Source organism: Bombus huntii, chromosome 14, assembly GCF_024542735.1.
Source record: "Bombus huntii isolate Logan2020A chromosome 14, iyBomHunt1.1, whole genome shotgun sequence".
NCBI lineage: Eukaryota > Metazoa > Arthropoda > Insecta > Hymenoptera > Apidae > Bombus > Bombus huntii.
The window spans coordinates 5,981,778-6,007,769 of record NC_066251.1 but is presented as its reverse complement, the minus strand read 5'-3'; the positions used below and the strand labels follow the sequence as shown (position 1 = coordinate 6,007,769).

The 25,992-nt window shown below is 38.3% G+C and overlaps 1 protein-coding gene across 3 annotated transcripts in view; it reads left to right on the top strand.

The window, feature by feature from the left end:
- Positions 1 to 25,992, top strand: part of LOC126873116 (coiled-coil domain-containing protein 137) — a 97,418-nt gene that overhangs the window by 47,435 nt on the left and 23,991 nt on the right. For 2 of the 3 annotated variants that reach the window (XR_007692309.1, XR_007692308.1), the window contains one exon: positions 9,296 to 9,473. The exons of the other annotated variant lie outside the window; for it this stretch is intronic. The gene's annotated coding sequence lies outside the window, so the exon portion shown is untranslated. Of the gene's footprint in view, positions 1 to 9,295; positions 9,474 to 25,992 lie in introns of those variants that run through there. 3 annotated transcript variants of the gene reach the window in all.

The following is a 25,992-nucleotide window of genomic DNA, read 5'->3' as shown; positions in this document are numbered from 1 at the left end:
GATTAAAGGTTGGTTGAATTTCCATGTTCTACTCGGATATTATTAATATGTACAGTGATATTATACTTCGATTTTTACTCCTTTTTCCTTTTAAATACTTAATTGGCTCTGTATAGTTTGGAAATACCTGAAATGCTAGAAATTTATTGTCATAATTCCACTCTCAATTAACGCTAGCGATAATTTACAAGTAAACTGTGGACGTTCATGTAAAATTCTTATATTATCTGAATAATCAGTTTCTCAATTTTTGTTAATATACGAACTTACATAAAGTTCGATGGACAGACGAAATAACAATAAATGTACAATTTTAAATTAAATTTTGAAACCGGTCGTTCGACCGGGTCTGGTAATTTTATTGTTAATCGTAAATCATTGGATCAGGGTGATCTTTTTAACGAAGAAATGGACATAAAAATTATTCGAAGAATGTAAAACTACGTATTTAAATCTTTTTATGGAAGATATGTATGTTTATAGAGAAATCGGATCGATATGATCGGACAGATTTTAGATGACAGTAATTACACTTTGCGCGGTCTTTTAGGACAATGTGAATGAAGTTTAGTATTCAATTTAACATACCAGTTACGTTAATTGCAATACGCCCTACAAAAATATTAATATATAATAAATATATTAACTAATAATCGTTTCAGTTTCATTATTTTAATTATGCAATTTCGAATTATATAATTGGAACACTACGGTCTTATTGCTGAAATTTCTAGCTGATGGTAATTAATACAAACTATAGATTATACTAATATGTTCTGGGAATCTTATATTGTCTTCGTAATAGCTCCTAATTACCCTTCTTCATATGAAATGTACTAATTTCGTTGATAATGTTAATTAATTCAAATCGTAGATTATAGTAATATTTTCTCGGAATCTTCTATTACCCTCGAAATAGTTTCTAATTGGCTTTCTTCATAAGGAATGTACTAATTTTGTTGGAAATATTAATTCATTCAAATCGTAGATTGTACTAACATTTTGTAAAAATGTTATACTTCTCTTTGAAACAGCTTCTAGTTGGCCTTCTTGATATAAAGTAATTTCATTAACATATTATAATTTTATTGTAGACTAATTTTATTGGCGATGCTGATTAATTCAAGCCATAGATTATATTAATATTTTGTGGCTATATTACATTATCCTCGAAATAGTTTCTAACTTGCCTTGCAAATATAGAATACGTTAATTTTGTTGGAATATTTGGTGGAATCTTACGTTGGTAAAAATATCCTTTGTCATAGCAGGATGTACGAAGTCTTTCGTGACTGGCTGAGTGTACCATTAACTTTTCATCGCATAATTTGGTCAAAGACATCTCTCTTTTCGTCCGCAAGCGGTTGTGTCGTCGCTGATCACGATCAGCTGGAATTAAATTCTTGGAAGGACTTAAGCATGTCGTTGACAGAAACGTGGGTGTTGTTTCAAATTCCTCGTGTCTCGCCGATTACCAAATTTCTTCTTATTTGTTTCACATAACCGAAAAAAAGGATACAGAAATTTAATCGTGCATTAACATTTATTGCAATTCGTTTTCCGCAACACGACTGAAACCAGCATCCATTAGCCCAATTAAATTATTTATATCCTGTTTTAATCGCGTACGATCGCAACGCGTTTAATTATTAAAGGATACGTAAACACAAGGGTAATTAACATAATGACGGAGCAAAAAGCGATGCAATTTCGAAAAAAGCTTTTCATCGAATCGATACCCTGATTGTAGTGTGTTTCATCGTGTGATTAAAGGTACGTTGAATTTCCATATTCTCCTCGGTTATTATTAATATGTGTAACGATATTATACTTCGATTTTTATTCGTTTTTCTTTACAAATATCGATAAATCTCACAAAAGAAATTAATATTACATATTTATATCTTTAATCCTTAATTGGTCCTGTACAGTTCGGAAATACCTCTATGTTATAAATATATTATAATTATAATTTACAAATGTGCACGTTTACGTAAATTCATTTTTTTTATGGGTACGTCTAAAGCAATGCAACTTGAAGATTTTGTTTCATTAGTTAAATGTTAATGACCATCGTATTACCTGGACGTTTTATATATTTTTGCATATTATTTGTATTCTGTACATTTTTCAACTTTCCCAATCTATTCTACTTATAAGCTAATTTTATACTTTATAAGCATACTTTTAAACCTTTTATTAAAATATCACGGGTATCGTCACGTTCTTAGAAATCTAATCTAAAACTTCTAGATTAATCGTCAAACAAGTTGTCTGACCACTGGGGGCGTGTCCAGTCACGAGAGAATTTATTTCCTTTACACTATCCATTACTCATCGGCAATTAATCGAAGAATCAATCTATTCTTTCATTCGATGTCTTCTGTAATCAGGGTCGTCGTACCATCTTCGAATAGCTTCTATATTTTACTATGGACGCTCTTAAATAATCCTCGATAATTGTCAGACGTAACGACGAGTTGAATTATCGACGACTCACGATCAGATAATTTCCCTCAACAAGCTGCTACTTTATCGTAGCTCGCAGCACGCCAGTAGGACTTTAGCGCGATTCTCACTCGCAACCGCAACTTTCTTCCTCGTTGCCCGACTTGCAGTTGATGACTCGTTCGTTATGCTTTCTTTATCCCTAGTCGCGCGTTTAACAAGACAATTCGCGTTTCGAGTTCTCGACGTGCAACGCAACGCAACGCAACGCCTCGGCGATTTTTCTTTTCGCTTCGATCGTGTTTCGCCTCGATGGAACAACTGTTCTCTCGAAACTTTCGACGAAGAAAGTGCAGCGGGATATTTGCATCTTTGAGTCGCGGAAGTGGATTGTTCACAATCGCTGACGCGAAGTCGGCATAAAGAATTATTTCGGATCATCGAACAAAATGCGTGAATAAAGTTTTGTACCAACGTATATAGCTAATGCGTTTTTATAGAATCGACGTTTCGTTGCATGATTTTTTACCATTCATTGGGAACAGCCTCGTGATAGCTTTTCCAAGGAAACTAATTTGTTTTATCGAGACATTCTTTCAAGTAGCTTTTTCTGTATCTGCTATGAGAAGTACGAGAAACCTTAAAAATAAAGGAGCAATTACGTTCTCCTATTGGAAATAATAGGAGATAAATTGGAATAAATAGGAGAACGTAAGCAACAGTGGAAACAATACGTGTTCCGTCTCTCGATAATTCCTCAAACTCGAATCTCTCGGAAACTAAACCTTAAACGAACAAACTTCGATCCACGTGTTCTTCTAATTTTTCTCATAAGGAGTCACCTCGTGCCCGTTTGTGCGTGTTATTTTGCCGCACCACCCTGTATATAAATATACAACCACATACTTTGTCGCACGCTGTACGTCTCGCGTAATTTATTCAAGATCCGCGCAACTTCGCCATTTGATCCATTCGATCCACTAATTCCATAGAATTATATAGAATCGCCTGAATGATCCGTTTTATTCTTCCTGTAAATTCGAGAACGAACGACCAGAATTTCCTTGGTCGACGCACGGCTGCAGGAAAACCCGGAGGCAATTTGGCTGGTTGCGGAACAGCATGGTGGATGGTTTTTCGCGTAACTATAGGTGCGATAAAATCGGGGCTAACAACGATGACAACGAGCGCCGGTAGAATGAGAGGCCATCGTCTATGGCAACGGTCGCTGTCCGATTAATCAGAAATTAATAGGGCACAAGTAACGCGGCAAATTTACAGGCAAATGTTTTCACTGGTGATTAATATTCGCTCGCGTGAAAGGGGAGATCAGGGCCGTATAATCTGGCCGATCGCGTCGCACCGATGTTAAATTATTTCCACTATGTTTCCATTACGTTCCATCGATTAAACCATCGTCGTTTTCCATCCTTTAACGGTGTCGTTTTTATTTCACGGTTAAACCGTTGATATCCCATGTTCCTCTCCTCTCCTCTTCTCTTCCTCTTCCTCTCGTTCCATTCAGCTTGGTGCGCGTACGCGTGTGTAAGAGCGTGTATGTGTGTGTGCTCTGTTGTATCACACAATAGGGGAACGAACGATGGTCCATTGCGGCAGCGGAAATTAGGTGGACAAAATTCGAATTGTTTGACAAACGAAAGGGAAATAAAATATCGTTTTCATCGAGGTAACGCCTTGTTTCAGGGCTACAGCGATTACAGTTTGTTACGCAAGTTCATCTGAACTTGCTACGTTTGTCTTTCTCCCCTCGGCAAGATTAATCGAATAGACAAATGTGTTTCTATTTCGATTGTCTCAAATATGAGCTGTAACTTCTGACTCTCCAAGATGGATCGAATCGGTGAGGTGACAATCAGTACACGTTTCATAGGGTTTCGTTCTAATTATTTCGGTTGGCTCACATCGGAGTTTTGTGAATTCGATGTTTTTTTCTTTTGACAAGATCAATGGGATCGGTGAGGCGAGGAACAATGCACGTTCCGTGTGCTTTATTTGAATTATTTGAAATTTTGTGAATAACTATTAAATAATATTTCTCTGGCAAGATTTATCGAATTGGGTTTCCCTTTTTTGGTAGACTTTTTACAGTCAATTCTCATTGAGAATTATAAGTAAATTATTTTGGCATGGTAACTTGGATTATAAGAGTTTATATTTGATTCTAGTTGAATCTAATGCTTCAATCTAAAGGGTATCGTCTTTTTAGTCTGCGGATCTGGTCCGTCGTGTCAAGTAATTGGGCAACTAATGGGAATATGGCTTTGTATAGAACTATTTTACTCTGCGTGTTTAAGTTGGAGCGTCTGCCAATGAGCCAGTAGAATGTTTTTACTTTTGATTTCAGTAGTCGAATTGCCGAGGTGAGAAACTATTAAGGTTTTATCTCGTAATAGAAAGAGAGGAAATGCGTGGGTGAATGTATAATAGAAAATATATTTAAGCAAGTTTAAGTATAAGTACAATGTGTATGCTAGTGCAGATCCGCACGCTAGTCTCAAAGCCATAGGTCTATGGGTATTTATACAGTTACGAAAACTAACCTATCTGTACCTCGTTGTATCATCTATGCAAGGCATGTTCCTAGAAAAAAAACTATGAGGCTGAGAGATTCTTCAAATTGATTTAATGCTAAACAATACTCAATGGCTTCGAGGGCTAAGAAAACTGTACTTTAGAAAAGGTGTGAAGTTTTTCTGGAAGTGGGATCCACTTCAACAGAGATGACGCAGGACTCAAAGTTTATGCAACAATTGTAATTGTAGTTGTCGATCAGTGTACGTTCCATCTGTCGTGTGTCTCATAAAGACCCGTACTTATGTAAGTATCTGTGCATAACGTAAACGTTTTCAAGATCGCTTTTTAGAATTGATACCGCAGCTTAAACCACTTTACATCCATACTTATCAGCTACTCCGTGTTATCAATTGGAACGGCATATTTATTTTCTTGATCAACGTCTTCTGGACCTTCTCGCGCACGATTTACAACTGCATATCATATATCATTTTGTTCCAATTACATCATGTTTTTAATCGATATATACGTTTGCAATAAATAATAAATATCTTGTGCCTTTTATATACATTTCTATATTTGTTTCAAGTTTCATCGACGAAAATAGCGATAGTCGAGTATCATTGCAATGATTCTGTAATCGAGAGGTTGATGGTTCTGTGCGAATAAATGAATTGAAAAATATCGAATGGAATTTCGAGAAAATCGGATTTCCAGTTACGACTAAACTACCTTTAATTTGGAAAAATACAATTTCAAAACGTTTACGAATAATGGCGTGAATTTATACATCGAACGAATTTAACGTGAAATAAAAGTTTAGTTAATAATTAACTAATAATTAACATAAAATTTAGTGTATTAAATTCGTAGATGTACTTTCTATCGGCGTATCTAATCAGTTGAATCTTCCTATGAAGCTATTTGCAAAAAAGAAAAAAAAAAGAAAATAACTTTCCCAGAAAAGATAGACATCGTACGATTTTTCAACGCACGCTGTAAATTATGAGTCGATTTCGTAATTTCTGCAATATTATGCAGTCCTGTAAGACGAATCGTCTTATACATTTCCATGATATTAGGAGGATGAAAGTGGCGCTAAAGGAACCGAAGAAAAGCAGTAAATTATAGATCGTCTCCTCGTGTTTCTGTCTAACGATGCATTTCTAAATCGAGATTATTTCCTGTGAAATTAATCGAAAGAAACGAACAAAATGTTCGCCAAAGGCTGTGATCGTGTAAATAGCGAGGTAAACCACGAGGATCGTCGAAATAGTGGCCAGAATATATACGAGCTAATACGTACAGCGTAATCATTCTTTATCACGGCAGCTCGAATCGTTTGTGTTCCCACTGTAATATTTCTAGGTGGTTAGCGACAAAGGACACGGATAATCTTCTTTCGTGCAATATTCGGAAAAATACGTTGCCGGTTAATGCGTTTCTGGATATGTATCGTGGCAATAAACGTTGCAGAAGCTCGTTTCTTCATTCGCTACTTATCTTTTGCACCTGTTTATCTACGGCCATATTTCTGTTCCTTATGAGAATCCTCGTTTTCCCCTGTGCTGTTTAACTTTGTTATCGACAACCTCGATTTACCTAGCGCTAATTGAAAATAGTTCACCTCGTTGTCTCTGTTTGAACGAAATTCCAGATTTAAGTTTCGAGTTAGGAAAAAAATCGGCCCCCCTTGCACGATAATTTACCAATTAAGAGTAGCAACGAATCGACGAGCGATAAATTCCGGGCTATCGCGTTCACTGCCACGCGAATTTTCTATATTTTGACCTGGTAGCTGCAACAGATTGAAACATACTACGCGTGATATTTAATCTTCGCCGAAATATCACGTTGTATTTGCGCACGATTTTCTGACAATGTCGTCTAAATGATTCATATCGTTGGAAGTTTTTAATCCATGAAATTTGTCTTACTTTAGTTATTCTGAATGATTTACAAGTTTATGGTCATCACGGCTCGCCGATAACCACCGTGATAGTCGACACGTTATAGACTTGTTTCTTTCGCACGAAGTTTTTACAATTTCACAACTAATATATCGAATAATTGTAATTTGTAAACTTTCCTTCCGCAACTTTGTTCTTTTTCTTTCTTTTTTCGCGGCTAGATTTATTACCGTTATACGGAGGAATTTCTTAGTATTTGTAATTTGCGATTCGTAACTCGTATAACTTTTACGGTGGTGCTAGTCCATGGAAAATTTACGTCTAATATTATCCTAAAATTCTTTAGAAGAGATTTATTCTAGATTGGATTGCGAGTTGGGAGGTTTATCACAAAAATCAATATATATATGTGAGTGTGTGTGTGTGTGTATAATACATATATATACCGACGAGCATGCGAATAAGTAGGTTTTGTTGCCGTCAAATTATTCGTTCGACCTTCGTCCAGAGCATCTTCACTGAAATAATTACATACAGATTAAGCAACGAGGTTTCAATTACATCTCGTATCTCGTTGTTTTGTACATAAATTCGTAGCAAGGAACGACGTAGAAAGAGAAGAAGCAAAGGTCTGGAGGATGACTAACCGCTCACGTACAGAACGTTTAGAAAAGTCACTCGTTGACTATCATTTACGATAGATAAATTAGTATTCGTATCGCTGTTAGTAGAATACTTGTATCTAGCATAAATTTACATTTAAATATCTTCGTTTCAGAGATTTAAATTTAGTTACAAGTTGCTGCGTTACATTCGTCGTCGTTTCGATCCTCTGTCATAGACAAATATTTTACTTCCATGCTTCGCTAATATTTCATTTAAAAAATTCACATCCCAAAGCGTGTAAAAGTCATTTGTTCACGGAACTTTCATCTGCGCTTCTTCTTTCGAACGAGTATGGCAAACAGCAGTCTTTTACCGCTGTTTTTATTCGAAAGACGTAGCGAATCGTTTAGTGATCGATGGCAATCGTTTTGTATCCGTAAAAAGCGCTCGCGAAGCGGTCGAGACTGCTGATTTTTCACCTTTGTTCATTTATTCCGTCGATTTTTTTCCACCGGCTACTGGGAAAAATCGATCGATTTCGCGTTATCGTGCAAGTTTCAGCCGCGTTTCCATTTTAATTCGCCGCTGTTGCACGGCCTATTTTTCACAGCGACGATTGCTCGATTAATCCCGCCGACCAGTTTCGTTTCTGCGTATTTCATCGATCTCCCGGAACCTCGATCCTTTTAAGTTCGTTTGGTCCAGTCGTGAATATGCCTATCGGATGAAAATGGCGCAATTAGTGGAGGCAGTAAACAGAGTAAATTGCGTTGTGAACGCTCCGCAAAGGTGCTCGTAGCTGGTCGAAAGTCGAGCGGATCTTTCGCCGAATAGAAAATTTCGTCGAGCTTAACCGGTTAACCGCGGAATTTAGTTTCGGAAATCTGTCATGGGGTTAGGTCATGGAGCGCGTAGCTAAGTACGAGCGAGTATACGACGAAGCAAAGTTTTTCTTTCACGCGTATACTCGTCAAACGTAGTTAACTGGTTCGTGCGAATACAATTTTAAAACAGTATGAACGAGACGAACACGAGTTAGTCGGAATTTCAATTTAGAGAATTTAAAGTGAGAGTGATAATTAACAATTTCAAAATAGCGGTGCAAACCGATGATTTCTCATTTTCGGTTTAAGTATGTTTCTTCGAGACGTTTTCGGGATTTCCTAAATATTTTTAGGAAATGTTAAGTTTCAAATATTAAATTACAATTTAAAAATATCACGGTAAAGTTAAAAGAAGCCGAGAATTACAAATTTTGCGCGAGAGTGGTAATTAAAAAATTTGCAAAATAGCCGTGTGAGGTCAATTATTTCGCAGCGATTTCTCATTTTTGATTGAAATATCTTACTTCGAGATCTCCTTGGGTCTTGAATTAAATTTCAAATATTAAATTACAATATTAAATTTTGCAAATTTATAATATCAAAATTACAAAGTTAGATTTTAAGTATTAAATTAAAATATCCGGCTGAAGTAAAAAGAAGCAGAGAAATTTAACGCGAGAGTAGCTAATTCGAAAAATTGCAAAATAGCAGCGCGAGATCAATTATTTCGAACAGAATATTATCCTTTTCGATTTAAATCTTTCTCCTTTGTGTTTGCAATATATCAATACGCAGCGTCGGTAAGACAAGTGGATTTTAATCACAAATTTAAGGATGACAACTTAACGACGACAGTCGCAATCCAAAGTTCGAAAGTACCGCTGCGAAATATATTTTAATCGGCGATTCCGATGAGAATACGCGTACGTCCAAAACTTGCTCATCCTCATAGGGACTGTTGAAATTTTTCAGATGGAAAAGAAGGGAAAAAAGACTAATTGCCGAGTGGAGATGATTCCCTACTAACAGAGTGTGGAGATTAACCGAGTGTTGAAGTGAGAGCCGCATTAACGTGTTATTAACGTCATGAAATAACGCCACGAAAGTAATCATGGAGAAGGTCTACCGGTCGACTTGGAGCAATCCAAGAGCCACCAAGGGTAAGTCGATTTTGACTTTTACGAGTTGTTTCGCCATTTTATTTCTCGATTAATCGCATGCGCTTGTTCCGTAACCTTTTTGCCACGGAAAAATAAAGTTTCATCGGTGGAAAAACGAAACGATTAAAGAGAATGCTGTCCGGTGTGGATACCTTTGACGCGCATAATTTAAGGTCGTTTCACAAGATTCAGATAATTACGAGGTTTTAATTAACTCAGCCACGTTTCCTACGTTGCTATTAGCACTGGCTGTACTTTTCTTTTTCTTGTGATTAAACAGTTTTCTTTTTCTAATTCGAGGAAAATATGTAGAAATACTTATCGATGATTTGAGGATGTTTATATATTTGTGAGAAATTTGGCAGTGAGAAAGTATAATAAAAATGCAAGAATATATGTTACAAAGTATTAGTTACGATATTTAACAGATGAAACAGGTTTCTGTTTATCGTAGAATTTGTTAAACTTCCTTCGTAGGGACGTGAATCTGTTAAAAATATTTATTTAGTGTTGCTATCGTTTAAAAACGCGAAACATCTTTTTCACATTGCCTGATCTCTCGTTCTAATTCTACGTTAAAATTAACAGATTTTTTCTTGTAATTCCTATTTGAATCAAAATCGTAGGATCGCAGATAGGATGCAAATTCGATATTCGACCAAATATACAAAACTTGAATCAGATATTAGAATCGAGAATTGAATCTGTCGTGGATTGAAATTTCACATTTCAAATCGGATGGGATGGCGCGTGTCGAGTTAAAATCGTGATCACTTTCGGGTCAAACAGAGAATTAAACATTACCTGGCTGAAAATAAAATTAATCGTAAAATTATCGAACCTGGCCTACCAAATTTAATCCAACTAATTTAAACGCGACCAAATGGAAACTTCATTCGCTTGAATCAGCCGTTTAATCGAATCGCGCGATACTTAGCGTCGCAACACGGCTTATGAACCGTTCAATTTCTTCTTTCCATCTCGCGAATTGTATCGTCGATTTTTCGGCTCAAGAACAGGTTCTGCCTTTAATTCACATTCTCGTCATTCATTCTTTAATTCACACAAATGCCATTAATTTAATTCGCATTTCCTACAAGATGTCGAAAACTTTTGTGAAAAATGTTGGAAGACCATCGCGAGCCTGTTTACACTTTCAGTTTCGGTGGAATATTGCAAGGGTCGTTTTTTGTTCGAGAAAGAGATCATAAAGCAAATGGTTGCGGACAGACGAACCACTTTCTTCGATTTCTGTCGTAGATCGGCAACATTCGTAGATATAATTCCATCTGGAAACCGCAATAACGGGAAACGATAGACTTTCTCGGCTCGTCTCTGATCGAAAGTTGCAACGACTTAAGAATGAAACCTTTCGTTCATCGTAGACTCGATTAATTTCTACGTTTTAAACCGACGGTTTCCAATTAGTCCAGAGAAACGAATCCTCTAGCCGTTTCGATAAAATAAACCACAATTACGACAAAGTCGTTTGAAGAGAAACTATGTGCTTTGTTATTACCATTGCGTCAGAGTTTATTAGTAGGCTGCGGGTCTTTATGCGAATTCAGATTTTTCCGAATACAAACGAAGGAACAGAGAATTAATCGAAGAGATACCAGGATATAATACGATCGAAAAGGCAGAAAATCGCGTTTCACCGATCAAGTGTTAATATAAAAATAGAAAAGCAATTGTTCTTCGTATTACGTGCATTCTGTCGCGCAATTCTGCAGTTTTCCGCAGATATGTTGGATATTTCGATATGTTACGCGTATTCCCATACGTTCCTGGACATTTCAATTTCTCATATATTTCTATTAGTCTATTTATAAATTACGTTGCGTAATAAATTGGAACCAAATTCCTGAAAGTTCACCAGCAGTTTAATGTTCGTAGCTTCGAACGATTACGAGTGATCAGCCGGACGATGAATCACGATGTTTTTGTAGCTAATTTTTCGGCTTCCGATATATTTTCGAGGCTGAAAAAAAAAGGAGATACAAGCTCGTAGTCGAACGACAAAAAGAGAGTGAAGTCACTTAAAACGGAACAGTGATTAATAAATGTTTCACGGACTGATCGAATCTATGACAGCATCGTATCTCTTCCATAACTGTACATTGGTACATACACAAATGTAGCTGTAAATTCATTAATCAACCGGCTACAGTTTGTTAGTTTATCAGCATTTGCCATTTAACAAGTTCTGGTTGGGTGTCGTTCCGACAACTCCACACGCGTGTGCGTCCTGATTCATCAATCAGCCGGACATTTTCCATCAATTTGCTAGAGGATGTTCTCGAGGAATCTCCATTGAACGTAGAAATCTCCATTGAACGTAGAAATCAACAAATTTGTTGTAAAGCACCGACAACGATGTAGCAGATACACAAAGTATTTTCACGTTGCTTTTATCTTTGAGATCTACGATAGACTCTGTCCTATTCGATTCTGTTTTAACCGGTGCGTGGTTTATCAGCCATATCTTCGTTTTAGAAGCAGAAAATCAATTAGTTAGAAAGCAATCGGTACACTTTTTTTCTTTTGTTCGTTCTTTGTTCAACGATATTGATTACAAGAATTTTTTTCAATTTAACGAAAGTATCGAGCCACGTCGAAAAATATAATACGATATTCTCTTGTCACTCGTGTTTGGAAATATATCAGTTTTCTTTCATTTTCCAAATGGTCTACCAAATCTTCTTTTTGCCAAGAAAGTTGTGGATGCTAGTGATCTTCTATAGAAAACGAACTGGTATCAATTTAGGTATATAGTTATATATATATACGATTTTATTAAAAATCCAAGGATCTATTTACGAGAAAATTAATTATACTGAATTATATTTTTTCTTTTGTTCAGCTTGAAACATTCCTCACCAAACGTTATTTCGTTACTCGAGTTGAGTAATGTAAATTATGCCAATTATGTGTCTTACGCACATACATTACCGCTCATGATTATTCAAACGGTTTTAAAAGTCGGCAGGCGTCGTTTGAATAATTTACATTCCAGGATGAATCTAGTTGCAATCCTTGATACAACAAAAATAACGTTCGTTGCTTCAATAAAGAATCGCGTGCGTGGACAATATCGGGCGACTTTCAAATATTTACGAGAGTCGCCGTATATATTTCTCATTTTGTTTACAGCTAAATCAACGAACCAAGTAATATTTGGTATACAGTTTTGCAACGTATCGATCGATTATTTATCTGTCCCAGAGTCTGTCCACATAGCACTGTATCTACTTTCCTATCCTCTCAACCAGAAGTCCGATCACATACCACTGAATCTACTTCCCCATTATTTGACGTATGCTTTTATTTGTTTATTAACCGTCTATTCATTCGTCTAACTGGAATTCTGCTTACATACAACTACAGGATTTACTTTCCCATTATTTCAACCAGAAGTCTGACCACATACTACCTGATCTACTAGGCATTATTTCAACCAGACGTCTGATTACGTACCGCTGAATCTACTTTCTATTATTTCACCTTTTACGCGAGAGCTTCGACAGAAAACGATCATTGAGAATTTACTTTTGCTCGCAGCGTATAAATAATATTCATTCGTCTATTCATCGTCCATCCATTCGTCTAACTGGAGGTCTGATCGCGTACCACCGAATCCACTTGCCTACTCTTACCTCGTGTTCGACGCTTAAAAGTTTGACGGAAAAGGAACGACGGGTGAGAATCGAGCGAAAATATACTTAATTCGAAAATCTGCTTAAAGTCTTCTTTTTAAAGCGACTAGAACGTCCATACACGTGATTGGTTGGAACGTAGTATCGACTGCGAACTCAATGACGCAAACAAGCATCGGTTTTCGTTTGGTTGGCAGTTTCGCCAGCGAAGGCTTATAGCTTTTCCATCATTCGGATATTTTTTCCACGTTGCTGTCTAACTTGTCGATGCTTCTTCGGCCGTTCTCTCACGTCGTGGCCGCGTGTTTGCACGTTTCTACGGTTTTCACCTCGACCAAACGTTGCTCGTTTCCTTCGTCGCTTTTTTTTCTCTTTTTCTTTCCCTCCATCGGCTAACGAGCGAGCGCGCTTCCTCCGTCGAAATTGAATACCACCACGGCGAAGAGTTATCTATCGGTTTATTCGTTTGTTGGAAAGGAAAGACAATAGCCAGAGCTGTTTCCGAGACGAACAGTCGACCACGGTGAAACGATGCTACGGTAAAGTGGATAGAGTGCTTTAGTTTGACGATAAACCACGACTAAAGTAATTTATGCAGATTCGTTCGGTTATGAGTGTTTGCAATTTACATGCGATGCATGGCTCGCTAATCACCTTACCATGATTATCGTGGATAAAACTCCCATTAGAAGCGTCGAAAGCTTTGCTAAAATTATTAAATCTTTATTCTTCTATGACACAGAACGTGTTAGTTTTTATCTCTTCCCATTTATCTTTTTGTGTTATCGATAGGTTTAACGAGTTTCCAGAAGGGATATTAACACGTTGACTGTCAGCTTTTGTAAAATAATTAAGAAAGATAAACTTCGTGAACGTAAACGATTTTCAACGGTGTCGATGATTTAGATGGAAAAAGGTGCGCAAATACAAGGCAATATTTTGTGAAACTTTAACGCCATGATGTATATCGCATTTCAATCTGTCGCACCTTCCACGCGAATATATATAAAATATTGCGTGGTAATCATCGTGTTAAAGATTGGTGGTAATCTACATTATAAATTAAAACGTCCAGCAAAGTAATGATGATACGCTATTTTTTACGTTTACCGTACAATTAATGTCGCTGTATGATAAATGAACTGAAATTAAAGTAAATAACTGTTTTCTTCAAAATGGATCATTAATCGTGATCCTGTATTTTTTTCATTTTACATACAATATCCTTGCGATTTGTCTGAGCCGACATTTGACTGATTAACATAACAGTTAGAATTGATAGCACGTGAATAGTGGCGTCAATGAAGATGCCACCTGCGGATTACGTGTGTCTGAGTTTCCATATATAGTAATAAGGACAATAGTTGTATATTAAAAACAGTTGTATATTAGCATAGAAATGTATATAAAGACGACAGTTCTTACAGTTCGGAATGAAATTTAATTTCGTTAAAAAAAAGCGGATTTGATATTAATTTAGCTTCTGAGAGACACAAATATCTCTGTACTAGTCTCATCGTGCAGATATCGTTCTGTACTTTTGCAATGAAATTGACCGGTTGCGATCTCTTCGAAAAGTGTGCACGTAAAATGTGTCGCCAGAAGTAAGCGACGACGAGTACACTCGTCGCAACACAAAATATTGTCATTTCTTCCTGACGAGTTTACTCGTCAAAAACAGGTAACTGGTTAAAGGGTTCGTCAAACACCATAGTTGACACCGAACTTGGCTTCTGAGAGCCACGAGTATCGCCAACGATAGAACCGCGAACCTTCGTAATGAAAAATAAAAGGCAGAACGAAAAGTGAATGGAAAAGATGTTGTAGATTGGTCACAGAGATCTGGGAATTATTCTATGAAAATTTAATGACACCGCAGAAGTGTCGTCTGTGGCAGGCTTTCGCGCGGCTTCTCTTTATTTTGATCGTGATCAAGAGCGGCGAAGGTAACCCGGCTCGTTCGCGGCTGGCATTTTAAACAGCGATCGGCACGAGGCTATATACTCGTCTTGCATAATCCACGATGCACGTGCCTCTGCATAAGAACGCATAATTTTCAGGCCTGCACACAGAATGCATCCAACCTTCGAGCTTTGTCAGTCGACGACGCCTCAATGGCATCCCTTGTTTCGATCAACGTAGCACGCGTTTATGACAGCTGCGCATAGTCATTTTCATGTGGCACACATTTCGTTTCTTCCATTTCTTTTCTTTTTCTTCCTGTCTGTTGTTCTGTATCGTTTGGCAATAGGACGAAAATGGTGAGAAATGATTCATTCCGTAGGATCGTTGAGTTACAAACTGTTTAATTGAGTTTATTAAAACGATATTTTGTTTCTTCCTTTCTTTTATCGTTGTACTAATCTTTTAACAGGACATACAAACGATGGAAGACGATTCGTTGCGTTGGAACGTTGAGTTACAAACAGGTTTTTGCGAAAATGATAGGAAGAAATAATACGTGGAAATAACTCTGACTTCTTCCATTGAAACTGAATTTTATCAAACTCGTATTTCCTTTCCTTCTTCCCCCTTTTTCTTTTCATCGTTGTGTAATTTTTTAATGGCATATGCAAATGGTGAAAAATGTGTAGGAATGTTGAATTACAGGTTTTTATGGGAGTAACAGAATTAGTTATATATCCGTAACTCTGACTTCCATCCAGTAAGACTCAATTTTCTCCAACTCACATCTCGTATTATCCTCTTTTCTCGTGTCTACTTTTTCAAAATTCAGCGGAACAATAGAACTGACGATTGATCGATGTTTGTTAAATATTTAAAAAACTTGCGGTAAAAATATATCATTTGCAAACCAAAACAGATCCTAAAAGCAGATTCTCGTTATTAAATAATCGATTGAAGAGACATTGAATTTTAAAATTGCTTTACTAATGCAGGATATAAATGCTTTTCTTCGTAATCTTGATCTGCAAATCAAGAATATAATTATCAAAAATATAATTTACATCTCGCTATTTCAAGATGAAAAGTTGTTCGATTGGCATAGCATAAATTCTTGGTTAGAGTTCATTTTATGGAATGTTATACTTCGGTATTTTACATAAATTATGTTACAAGGTTTCGAGATTGTGAATACAGATCGACACGAACTATTTAAAAGTCACGCATGAAAGGAGACAGGTATTTTGTTTATTCTATGATATAATTGAATTGATAATAAGTAGTTCATAACATCTGATACATTCCATATGAGTTTCATATGAACTTCAATATGTCAATTCATAATATTGCAATGTTAAAAAAAAAAGATAATTATGTTATATTCTATTTCATATAACTTCAACATTTAATGGTATTTTTCTCATAGTTGAATTTCTAAACATACTCGAACCTTCAGACATGACGTGAATACATCGCATATTGATTCTATCATAGCATACTATGTGCGTTCGATTTTATATCAAAGAATCATAGATTATTGCCGTAAAGTAATTAAATACGCTAAAAAAATTGTAATTTGTAAGAGAAATAAGAAACTACGTGGAATATTCCACATACAGCAGGAAGGAAACTCTCGAAACTTGTATCGTTTCTTATCAGTGGCGATAGAAATTATTCAAATTTCCCAGGTTGCGCCATGATAATCTTAACTGTGAGAAACAGCGAAGGCGTTATATTTATAACGAAGCTATAACGAATATTCGATACGCCGTTGCGAATCAGCGAAGATAGAAATGAATAAAAGTGGAACGATAAAGAAATTGAAAGGCTATTTATAATAAGAATGTTATTCGCTGGGAGTAGACACAGAAATTAATAAAATTTCTCGGCTTGCGTTACAGTGCAGGCTACGACGATTCAAACGTATATCCTTTGTAACATTTTTCATTTAGCCTCTTCTCAATATTTCTATAGAAATCTGTGAAAGTATAGTTGGCGTGGAAGCTCGAAGCGCTGAAAATTTCATTTTTCGCGCGTCAAGCGAACGCGCGTCACGGCTTTCGAGCTGGTTAATTAGTCGTTGCCGGTATTTAGCAGCGGACTTCCGTGCCTCTTCGACATTACGTTTTCCCGTCTCGTCTTTGATCGAGTCACGCTTTATGACCGTCAGCTATCCGTAGAGTTCGACTTTTCTCAGAATTCAAGGATGCAGATCCGAGAGATTTGCGTATCCTCGGTCTATTTGTTACGCAGTCACGTACCGTGTAATGACTTCTCCTTCGACAGTATCTGCCCGTTACGAGAGACGTCCCGTGAAATTTTTTCCCATTGGTACTGGATCGTGAACAGGGGCAACTTTTTATTCGATTAACTACACTGTAACTGTCATGTTTCTTTTGGCCGCGTCAAATGGCGTTACGATTAATTCTTAACGTCATTCGTCGTCGCTTTGTCTTCCTTTACGGGAAAATGAATGAACCTGTCCGGCATTTAAACACGCTTTTCCGTTACGTTTCAGCTCTAGCAAAGAATCAAAGTTCCAGCAGCTTGACCTTCCTTGTTCGTCTAGGAGTTGTCTTCGTTATTTTTCGAAAAAGTTGTAAAATTTGGGAATTTTATATATATGATTAATAAATTAATTATATCGTATTGATATATTATATTATTTATTTATTATTGCTTAGTCCGTGCCTGTCGGCTTACATCTCTTATGTCTATTTCTCTTCTTATATGTCTACTTCTTTTCCACTCTATGACTAACTAATAATGACTAACTAATAGTCTAACTAATAGTCTAACTAATGACTAAAACCTATTGTAACTTTGGTCTTTAGCCTCCTTGCTGTGCATCCTTCCTGTCGTTTGCCCTTCTCTTCTCTATTACTGCTTCCAGTTCTGTTAAACCTTCTCCAGTCTCATTTAGCGTTTCTCCTATGTCCTTTGGTCCTCCCGTTATTTCACATTCTTCTATTACATGTCTCAGTTCTTCTTCTTTCCTTCTACATAGTTTGCATCTTTTTTCTCCCTCTTCTTTCCAGTATTCCCTTGCTTTGGTCTCGTTTCCACATCTGAATCTTGCCAGTATTCTTCTTTTGGCCAGTATTGTCCTTTTACTTTGGTAATTTTTCTTTGGCTATATTTCTGTAGTGTATAATATATTATACACATTATATAAAATGTGTTGTCAAAATTTTCATTAGAAACCCAGATAAGAAGGTTTTGTATCTTTCTACGACTTCCATCGTCGTTTCTACCAATTTCAATTTTCACCAAATTTCCATCACACGTCATTTTCGCCAACTGATCCCTCCAGTTTGCTCCAAAAGTAGCACAAGTCCAATTCTTAAAATGTTATTCCGTGTACGAATATCTTTGCGACCGACTGTAGTATTCAAAGAATCAAACTTCTTCGTGATTCTTGCCTTCTCGTCTTTCCCTAAAAATTCCTATCGCTGGTCTAACAGCAGTCGTCCAATTCTTCTTTCGGGAATCTCACGGCTGTGATGCGCATATTTGCAGCTCGGTCCACGGCGTTATTTCCCGCGGGCGCCGAAAGTCAGGCTGGTTCGTCGTTGCGACGTCGCCGACAGCTAGAAGAAACTCGTCGACGTCGTTGGCTCTCTCGGCTCCTCACAGCCTTCCGCTTCTGTTGTTTCACGGGCTCGCAAGGGGAATTCTATCAGCCGTGCCGGAAAAGCTGACTGGAGCCGAAAGATCCTCGGGAATTTAACCCAGATGCTGTTTTTCTTGCAAACTCCTCGGCATTTCAATGAAACCCGCTCCCGATGGGATTGTATCGCGCCTTTTTTCCGCTACCTCCGGGCTCCTCGGCCCTTCGTTCGCTACGCTCTTAAGGGATTAGCGAGCAGCTCGTGCCTGTTTCTTCATCCTCTTCGCACGCTTTTTTCCCGTCCAGAGAATCAAGGATAAATGAAAATCATCTCCGTACTCTGCCCCTTGTTTCGCCCGTGAAAAATGTCGCTCTTCCATCATTCCTTCTTCTATCGTTCGTTCTTTGCTATCGCCAGTTGCGCAGTCGACTTTGATACGTCGAAGATGAATACTTTGGCCCCGATGGGCGTTTTTCTGAGAATCTCTCGCAGAATTGGCGAGATTCTAGATGGAAAAATGACACTTTGACAGACCCTTGTATTAACATCTTGACGACCGGTAGTTTCGTTGGAGCGATAAGAAGTTTGCGACAAAATCGAAACGCGTGGGAAAGCAATCCTGGTTAGTGGTTTGGTCGTAGATATATTTACAACGAATGTGCGCGAGCTTGGAGCGTAAAGATCGCCTGTACGCATTGCGGTAGCGCTAAATCTTTCTTGCGTAGAAATATCTATAGAGGAATAAACACTTTGCTATTGTGAAGCTTGGCCAAAGGACCATGAAGAACGAGCTACGCTCGATCGCGGAAAGTCACCAGAAACAAGAACAACAGAAGCTCTTTTCAATCCTCCTTTAATGGTTACCGAAAGGAGAAGAAAAAGCAAAATAATAACTTGATCTCTGCCATATATAATACATACACAGTCGGAAAGGAAAATACGATAACCGAGGCGTAGTCAGGTTTTCCATTGCATCGAGACGCGGTTGGCTGAAGCTTCGTTTGTAAATTTCTTGTAGTCACCGGAGAATTCACCGCCGGTGCAGTATGCAACGCGTCGAATAATAAATTCTCTCCTTGAATCGTCGCTCTCGACGTTCTCACGTTTCTCGCGGCGCGGCGTCGCGTCGCTGCGGTTTATTAAGGAAAACCGAGTTATACACGCGCGCGTGCACCTTCACCGATACTCGCGTCCCGTGGACGTTGGTTTTAAAAGATCGCGCGGCACGCACGCCGACAGGTTGTTCCAGAAGGGAAACGAGACAGAACACACCGTCGTAGCCTGTAGCGATCCGAAAGCTGGTTCTTCGTCTTTCTCCAACTAGAACCGGGGAGGAAGTGAAAAGGTTCGGTTGCTCGAAAAATCGAAGACCAGTTCTGCTGGTTGTGTTACGCGTTTTAATTAAAGGGCGAAGTTAGAAGGCGGTGTAATTAACGTCTTACGTAAAGCGTAGCTCGTCTACCTGTGCAGTTGCTTGGCACAGGCTTACCGGGCGATTACGTTTGGTGGCGTGGGCGGTTGAGAAAGTGGTAATCTCGTTGCACCAACGAATAGAAGCTGATTTATTTCACTGTGTTCGTAATTTACGTCTGGTGATATTTAGAATGGCCGAGCGTTGATTCGGTGGATATAGGAATTGCGAATTCCGATATTTACTGTGGCTTCGTGATTCATAATGCTCTATGCGTTTTATGGTTTATGGCACTGTGCTTCGCAGTTCTGTGCTCTGTCCCGTTGTACGATGCTCCATGGCATTACGCTTCGAGGCACTAAGATTCATAGTATTACAGTTTGTACATCGCCGGCCACCGGTATAGCATCAGCGACGCCTACTCGTTGCAATTACTGCGAGCCAACTCGTTACGATTATCGCAAAGCTGTAACAAATTTTAGGAATTTTTCTTTCACTTAGCGATCTGCCTTGTTACGATACCAACGAATTATGAGATTTGTAACGAGATAACTCGAAGGGAACGCGACAAATTGTCCGAATTCTTAGGATCGGCATGTTCTTATTATTAGTATGCTATCGTTAGTCGTTATTTCGTAACAGTCTGTATAGCATAATTTCGCTGAAAGGATGAAAGATACGGAGACCTTGAAATGTTTCAATATATTAGTAAATGTTAATTTTAATTTCCTGATGTAGTACTTTGAAAACGCCCTTTCCATTTTTCCAGAAGACGATATAATCAATAGATGGTATCATTCTATCACGCGTAGACAGTGGAGAATTATTTTGCCAAAACAACGGGGTGATTATTTGTACGAATGATATTTCGCAAATAATTCGCGCGAAAATGAAGGGAAACGAATCTAATCGCGATGCAATTGATAAAAAAGAAAAAGAGGAAAAAATAAAACGAAAATAAAGATGGAAATACGAAGAGCGAGGATTGCATTTGCATGATGCATGTTTAATGTCTGGCTGAATGAATTCTTGGAAAATCCGTGTTCGGGGAATTGTAGTGCATTTTTCTCGGAATTTCAGCGTGAACGCTGCGGAACGCGGCTGTAAAATTCGCGTTACACGAGCGAATTTCGTCGGCGCGTTAGGCAATTTGCATGAGTTTTATCTTCTCGTCGACGACGCAAGCACATCGTTATCAAGTTATCGTAGATCTACAAGAAACCCGTAAACACGAACGCTACTCTCGAAAAACCTCGTGAAAACCTCGACAAGTAAATTTTCATTATTCGTCTAATGCTCCGACCAATTATGAACCTTGTGGAACAAAAGCTGTATCGGTGTGCGATACAGGGCATACAAAGTTTATGGAAAATTTACCACGATACAAGGAACGAATTGGAACGAAATAGAAAGAAATAGAAAGGAACAGAGGGGATAGTAAGGGAATCGAGGAGGAATGGTACAACGGAAGAAAGAAATGGGAAAGTTGGGAAGGGAAAAGAACGAATGAAAGAAAGAAAGAGAAGGAGGAAGAGGGGAAAAATAAGAGGGGAAGGATAAAAAGGAAAAGACCACGGAGAAGAGGGAAAAAAGAAGGTAGAAAGGAACGAGAAAAGTTAAAGTCAAGTAAGGAAAGGCATTAGTACCTACTTTTGCTGTTACAGATTTCAGTATTTCAGGACTAAAAGTGGGAATGATTTAAACAGCCGCCGTACCTTCGTCTTGCCTTTTAGCAAATTTCTAGCTGTTAAAACGTTCTAACTGCTACTGCAGATATTAACTAAAAATATCTCCGCCTGTTTCACCAACCTGCCCGCGTAAATACCGGCAAAAGCTAAAATAATCGAAGCGAGCGTAAAACTGCATATTCAACGTCGCGTCCAACATATCGAGCAAATGTGTACGAACGAATCGAAAGATCCAAAAACGCTCTCCTCGATTATCTGCAGCGTTAATTACTTCTTTCTCGTAGCAGTTCGATAATCCTCGGATTTAATGGATTAATTGTCACCAGGCAGCATCGATCCTCGTCCTCTTCGTATAACTCGCACGACGAGATTTATTCGACGGTAGATTCATCTTCGGGCAACGACGTCTTCCGGCGTTTTTCCGGTTGCAGAACGAAGATTCACGGGAATTTTACGGCGGATGCAGTTACAGAGGGCGTCGGTTTTTCCACGGGGGCCCACGTTTAAACGACACTCTTTTCCAGCTTGTCGCCGGCGCAATTAGACTTCTACGGCCGATGGAATTAAGTGGAGAAAATTTGTATCTGTTGCCGGCGAACGCAAAACGAGTCCCTATCTTGCTGGAACAGGGCGAACATAGCCAGCCGGCCTGCAATTTAGGACTCGCGACACCCTTTAATGTCACTCGGACCACCCCTCGATTGCTCCAGGTTTCTCTCGTTTCCCTCGTTTCCCTCTTCCGGTGACAGTGGTAACGCTGTATCGCGACACTATCTCGCCGTGTCTCTCTCAATATCCCGGAGAATTTTCGAAACGTTGCACGCTTCGATCGCGACTCTGAATTTTCATTCGATTGGACTCGGTTCCATCGCGATCCTCCAATTTCCACGGACGAATTTCACTCTCGCCTCGGCACAATGAAAGGAGCGTTTTAATATCTTAGGAGAAGACTTTAATACGCGGTATCGTTACTTGCTGTCTGGCTGCGTTAACGTAGAATATCGCACGCTTCAATGGCGACTTTGAACTTCGACGAGATTTAATTCTGCCGCGATTCTTCATGGCTGTATCTCGCTCTTGTTTCGGCAAACAAAAAGAAAAAGTATCTTAGTATCTGGAGGAAAAGCTCTTAACACAATTGGCCGTATTGTTACGCTATTTCGCTATGTTAGTTGTAAAATATCGCACGCTTCGGTGGCGACTTTGAACTTCGATGGATTTAATTCTGTGCTGCGATGCATCAGTTTTCATGGCTGAATCTCGCTGCTTTCTGTTTCGGCGAGCAAAAGGTTTGTTAATATCTTGAGGAAAAACTTGAATACAATACGCGGCCTTGTTACGCTATTTCGCTATGTCAATTATAAAATATTGTACGCTTCGATGGCAACTTCGATTTTACATGGATTTCAAATTATCGGAGAATTTTATTCTACGAAACCATATCTTTTGGTATTCTACAGAAATAGCCGCAGACTGGATATGGTTAAATATTGGTATACGTTTCTCTTGGGACAGTGTGTTGTCGAATCTTGTATTCAGGGACGGAGATAGCTGAATCTGCTATCCTTGAAAACAGTTGACAGCGACGGAAATACAGTCATTTGTAGTCATTCCTTAATCTACTGCTAGCATAACTTGTCTTTCAAACTCCAACAGATTAGATATTTTTGTTTAATTGTCTAGTAGTATGAACGGCATAAACATGGACCTATCGCTTTATCCTACTTTGTCTTTCATATTATGATTGTAATGTACACATTTCACATATGAAGCTAAACATCGTTATACGCGAGTTTCCAATTCCTTTTATCCATTTTCTATATCCAACGATAATTTATCAACCTTTTTAACTGCATTCCGTGAAGAAATTTATTGTATAACAGTCTCTTGTACCTTGTCTGGCGCAATTACGACTGATTCCACCGCAATTGTCAGTAATTACCACTTAAATGTTTTCTTTCTACAGGAAATAAAAATTCCTTGCATAATTCTTGAGAGTTTCTTACGATATTCTCGTTTCACGTAAAATTTCGTCGAGTTTTTCTCATTAGTCTTGCGCTTTTCCTTTTCCTTCCAACCAGGTATCTACCTATTTATTTATATATTTAATTATTTATTTGCTTAGTTTTTCACAAGCCAACCGTTTTAATCCTCCGTTAGTTACGCGTAACGAGTTTCAGCAGAAAAAGTTGCTGGAATCAGAGCACGCTGATCTTGCTAAACTAATTCACGGCGACACGAGACGGCGAGATTTCACTGGATTCTCTTGGTTCTCGGGCAATCACAGCTGAACGCAGCCAAGCCTCTGTTTAATAAGTGGCTGCAGAGTAATTGTATCATTGCTTCCTGTCATTAATTCGATTGTGCAAGGGCATGCTTCGCAGTGAGTTTCCGCCGAGCTCGAATCAAGTGTAGCTTGTGCCACTATCTTTTGCATACAGCGCGCTCTTTATCACGAAATTTACCCACCGACGCATCGTGTTCTCGCGAAATTTCTGCGAATCAAAATATCCAAATGTTTCTGTTACGTATCGTATCGCTTTCATCAATACGTGTTATATATTTCTTTTTTTAAACTGATTATTTATAATCGCGTCAACCTGTATAATGTATCAGTGGGACCATTTATCGTCGGTTGAAATTATCGATTATGTTTTATAATTCATGGGAAAGATTGATTTGCATTCGCGACTTACTGAATTAATGCTACGTCAGCTGTTTGGCGAAAGGTCTCCGATGCATTGCCATAGCGTACACCGTCATGGAAACAGCATGATTTATCAAAAAGAAAGGAAACCTAGCGTAAACGAAATATCGAGCAGATGGAAAAATGTAGCAAGTGACTGAACTAGCGAGCAAAGTTGAACGTCACTGCGTAAAACGTATTTATGGCAGCCTTAAAGCGAGCCTGCGAATCTTTCGCGTTCCACGTATTTTTTAGCGAACAACAGCTTTCGCAGAAAAATCTGAAGAAATTCGTGTAACGTTGTCAGACATTCTACATTCAGATTGTAATAAAATTCTGTGTTTCAATCGCGATAAAATTCTGTTGAAATTCTTTACGTAAAAATGTTTCAAACATTCGTGTAACGCGTTCGAACGTTCTCGATTAAAACTGTATTAAAAAATTTGCAAGAAAATCCAGAAAAAGCCCTACAACGTCGTCGAACATCCTAAATTAGGATCGTTATGAAATTTCTGCCAAGTAATTCGACTAGGTTGCGTTACATACGCGAATACACGCGTCCCCAGGTACGAAGCGGTACAAAGCGCAGCGTTATTTTCGAACGCGAAAGAAACAGGTTGACACGGCGAGGGTTCGAAATTTCGTTGCAACTATGCCACGCCACAACTCCTTCGAAACTCTAGAAAAATCGTTATTATCGAGCGGAAGGCGTAGTCCCCCGGTAGGTCGGCCTTGAATTATGCCAAATCGATACGGTTAAAAAGCAATATCGTCTAATGGAGAACTTTGGGTTAGGTCGTGAAGGACGAACTGTTGTAATCGCTCCTGTTCTAAAAATAACGATGTATCTGCGTTATCGTCAATTATCTGTAGGAAGCACCACTGTAGGTGCACTTTACAAACGACGTCCACATCATCGTGATTCCACCAGCAATACTCGATTACGTGTATACGCTCACACGTATGAAACTATCAAGAGAAACATGAGAGAGAGAGAGAGAGAGAGAGAAGGTAAATGCTCTGGTTCGTCGGGATGCACTTTGAACCGATGCGATGAAAAGTTGGCTGAAAAGCGAAGCAACAGTTGATGCCCCGTTTAATTACTCTCTTTCTCTCTCTCTCTCTCTCTCTCTCTTTCTCTGCGCGTCGAACTTCCCACGTGACTCTAGAAACGCTTCTCTTTGTGATGTACAGCTTTTTCATTTACGACGTGTTTCTATTGAGTTTCAACAGATTTTTGGTAATAAATGCCAAGAACGAATGGCTCGTAAATTACGTTTAATACACGGTGGGAAATAAAAGAAAGTTTGAAGGGTAAGGAGTATAAAAAGACATTGTAGTTCGGTGAAACGGAATTACGTTTGATCGAAGCAATGGATATATGATGTATAAAACAGATATAGAATATAGAGTAATCTTACAACACATGTATTAAGAGGAAATTTTACCAGACCTTTGTTAATAAATGTTAGCCATAAAAGGCTCGTAAATTATGTTTGATATATGGCGGACGGTAAAAGAAAGTTGAAAAAGAAACGAGCACGAAGGGGAA